The sequence below is a fragment of the Saimiri boliviensis genome, chromosome 15 (assembly GCF_048565385.1).
Source record: "Saimiri boliviensis isolate mSaiBol1 chromosome 15, mSaiBol1.pri, whole genome shotgun sequence".
Classification (NCBI taxonomy): domain Eukaryota; kingdom Metazoa; phylum Chordata; class Mammalia; order Primates; family Cebidae; genus Saimiri; species Saimiri boliviensis.
Genome location: NC_133463.1, coordinates 82,011,631 through 82,015,545, shown reverse-complemented (window position 1 = coordinate 82,015,545; position 3,915 = coordinate 82,011,631). Strand labels below are relative to the sequence as shown.

At 45.7% G+C, this 3,915-nt stretch overlaps 1 long non-coding RNA gene across 1 annotated transcript; it reads left to right on the top strand.

The window, feature by feature from the left end:
- The first annotated feature begins 312 nt into the window (after window positions 1-312).
- On the top strand, window positions 313-2,091 carry LOC104652299 (uncharacterized). Its single transcript, XR_745626.1, has 3 exons — window positions 313-367; window positions 550-695; window positions 1,272-2,091. It is a non-coding gene; the product is annotated as an uncharacterized LOC104652299 (long non-coding RNA).
- The last annotated feature ends 1,824 nt before the right edge of the window (window positions 2,092-3,915 follow it).

The following is a 3,915-nucleotide window of genomic DNA, read 5'->3' as shown; positions in this document are numbered from 1 at the left end:
GCATACACTGTATTCTCTATTGAGGGACATTTACATGATTTCCCCTTTGATTTGCTTGTTCAATGATGCAGCAAATATCTTTGTATACATATCCGTTGCTTTGCATATGTGCTAACATGTTTGTACGATAAATCACTTAGGAAGCAAACTGCCAAATCAAAGTCGATACACGTTTCAAATTTTGATTGAGCTATTGCCCAATTGCTCTTTACAGAGGCTGTCCCAGTTTACACTTCCACCAGCCTCACCTTGTTTTAATCCTCTGTAGAGCAATTACCACTCTCCAATATTTGTTCATTGCTTTTCTCCCCCAGGGTGGAAACCATTTCATTGCTGCTGGGCTCCCCGGGGCCTAGATCATTGTCTGGTAAGCACTCAAGAAATAGGCTTGGAATAAATGAAGGGACAATTGAAAATGGACACGGTAAAAAGAACAAGAAGCTTGGCATCCAAATGACGTTAGGTTCAAATCCTGGCTCTGTCGTAACTGTATGGCCTGAGGCAAATTATTTAACCATTCTGAGCCCTATTTCTTCATCTGGTAAACAGAGATAATAATAACTGCTACTTTGAAGACTTACTTTCAGGACCAAATAAGATCACAGCTGTGAGAAGTGTTTTGGGATCGTAGACAGCTCCAGCCCTGGGCAGTTACTAGGATCCTGGACTGATGAGAAACCATCTCCAGCTAAGAGGTAAATCCTAAATCAATGTGCTATTTAAACTTAGTGACGATGCATGTTGAACCCCATAAACTTCCAATTAAACCTGTAGAAGTCACAAGGATACTTTGGCAGGGATTCTATTGGCTAGGCTTTATTAAATAGAAAGTCGATTTGCCAGCAAATACTCCTTACAGAGGAGCAGATGTCTAGAGCCCTAGGCTTAAGGTCTATCAAAAGAATCAGGGCACACTGATTTTCCTAGCAGATCAAAAATAACATCCATTTAAAGACACTGCTGATGGCCGGGTGAGTGGAACAGGAGTGAAAGAGTATGTTCTAGCAAGGGTCAGGGGAGATAGCTTTTCTCAAGGGTGTAAGAGTTAGTTCCCCAAAGTAGCAGACTTCCCCAGAGAATGAGCAAATAAAAGATTTAACAGCTCTTGCAGGAACTAGCCAGAACCAATTACAATTAGGACCAGCCTGGCTTAGCATAAAAAGTCTGGTATAAAACTGCATGCTGAGAAAGAGAGTGTCTTATTGGGGAAAAGGGCTGGCTGGTTTCCAGAAATCACTGGGCATAAGGCCACCCTGCTGTCACTGTTTTAGGTTGTGATTGACCACTGAGTAGCTGCCCAAATTGAGATGCCCTGCTCAGTCCCCAGCGTGACAGGACAAGTGGCCTGCACTGCCCTGGAGGCTGCTGCGCAGGAGCTGGTAATTGACAGAGAACTCATTATGGAAGGACAGAGCCTCTGAGCATGCTGGGAATCTGAACTGACAAAGCCCAAGGGCCTGGGATTTGGATCACTGGGAAGAGACAGCCCAAGTGTTGTGTGTCCTGGATGTACAGAGGAAAATGAAGTTTCAGAAATTGCTCTGTACCAAAAGAGAGCTCTGGTATTGAAATCCAGCTCTGACCCACTCTCCATGTGGCTTTGGACATGCAATTGACCTCTGTGAGGCTCGGTTTTATCACCTCCAAAATAGAGATGAGAATAAAGCTCTTTCGTGGAATACGAAATAAGGATGTTGTAACTATGACATTGATGATCATCAACATAACCACTAGCAGCTATTTGACATTCTCCAGATGTCAGAGACCATTCAAAGAATGTTAAAATTGGGCTAAGCACAGTGGTTCACACCTGTAATTTCAGTGTTTTGGGAGGTCCAGGCAGGAGGGTCACTTGAGCCCAGGCCAGCCTGGATAACATAGTGATAACCCTCCATCACTACAAAAAATTAGAAGGGTTTGGTGGTATGCATCTGTAGCCCCAGCTACAAGGGAGGCTGAAGTGGGAGGATCGCTTTAACCCAGGAATTTAAAGTTGCAGTGAGCGATGATCAAGCCACTGCACTCCAGCCTGGGCAACAGATCAAGATCCTCTCTCAAATAAAATAAAACTAAATAAAAATAATATTAAAAATGCATTATCCATGTGATCCTCACAACAAGGCCTATGCTGTCATTCTCACGTTATAGATGAGGAAAGTGAGGAGTAGAGATAAGACGTTGCCCTAGGTTAGATAGCTAGAAGCTGGCAACATTTGAATTCGGAGCTGAACATTCTGGCTCTGGGCCCACTCTGGTCAGCATGTGCTAGCCAATCTAAATAGGAAGCACTATAAAAAGAAGGGCCCTGCCATGCCTGGCAGAAAGGGATGCTCAGGAACAACACGTTCTCCTTTCTCCCACCCCTCATGCCCACCTAGGAGCATTCTAGGCTAACTCTGACTAAAAATCTGATGTGTGCCAACCCCATAGCTGGAGAGGAGCAAACTTCCATATTCCCCTACAGGATTTTTAGAAGCTCAAAAATGCTATAAATAGTCCAGTTCCCAAAAGACCAAGTTCTATTGTCCAAGATGTTTAAAAACCTCCTGCTGTCATTCACCTCGAAAGACAAGAATGATCTGAGGAAATTGAACCTGGGGTAAAGCAGTCTCCTTGTAGAGGCATCGGCGAGATGAGCTTTGAGGGCTGAACATTCAAGGCACAGATGAATAGCGTGGCCTCGCCGGAGGAAGCCTCAATGCCAGGGACTGGGGAAGGTTAGCATCAGGGAGGCGGGGACCGTGGCAATTCCGAAAGATTGTAATGGATCATGACCATTACGACAGAGGCTTTGTAACTTAGGGCATCCCACAGGCTTGCTTCTGCTATCAATTTGTCCTTTACACATCTGTCTTCCGACCTTGGTGTCACATAGGGAACCCACACGCCATCTACTGGGTAGAATGGAACCCATTATTACGTGTTGTATTTCTTTCTTATTGTAACAGACTTTCCCAAACTTTGCAGCTTAAAACAACATAAATTGATTATCTTATAGTTCTGAAGGTCAGAAAGTCCAAAATGGACCTATGGGGCTATATTCAAGGTGTCAACAGGACTGGGTTCCTTCTGGGGCTCTCGGGGAGGACGTGCTCCTCGCTTCTTCCAGCTTCCAGAGGTGCCTGCATTTCTTGGCTTGTGGCTGCATCACTCCTAGCACTGTTTCTGTTATCATGTTCCCGCCCCCCCAGCCCCCCGCTGCTGCCGCTTCAACCTTTCTCTTACAGAGACCACTGTGATTATATTGGGCTCACTCAAATAATCTAGGATAATTCCTCCATCTCGAGATTAATCACATCAGCCAAGTCCCTTTGCCATGTGAAATAACACATTCAGAGGTTCCCAGAAGTAGCACATGGACGTCTTTGAGGGGGGACATTATCTGGTCTTACCACAGCTCTATTCACCAATGCTAACGTCAGTAAAATAATCTAATCTCCTTGTGCTTTGGTTTCCTCATCTGCACAGTGGATTAAATAATATCACTTACTCCGTAACGTGGTTCTGAGAAGTAAATGGGTTAATATTCATAAAGCACTGAGCCCTGGGCTGGCACTGCCCAGCTGCCCAGCAGAAGGTGATGGGGGAATCCAAGAGGAAGAGTGACCCCATCCTCCCCTTCCTTCTCCCTAACTCAGCTGGGTGTAAGGAGGATGCCAAGATCCCACACCTGGCCCCATTGTTCCTTGAATTAGCCTGCTCTTCCTGCCGCCCCAGTACTTCACACCTGGCACTGATGGCCCTTGGAGCCTCACCTCCTAATTCAGCCCCCACCAGCCCTCCGGTGCTGGGTGAGTTGCCTATGTCTTCCTAATACATTGTGCTACTTCTCTCTGGAGTCCAGATTCCCAGGGCTGCCTTTCACCCCTGGCTGACCCCTAGTTTACTTCCAGAAGGAGCTCAGCTATCTCTTCT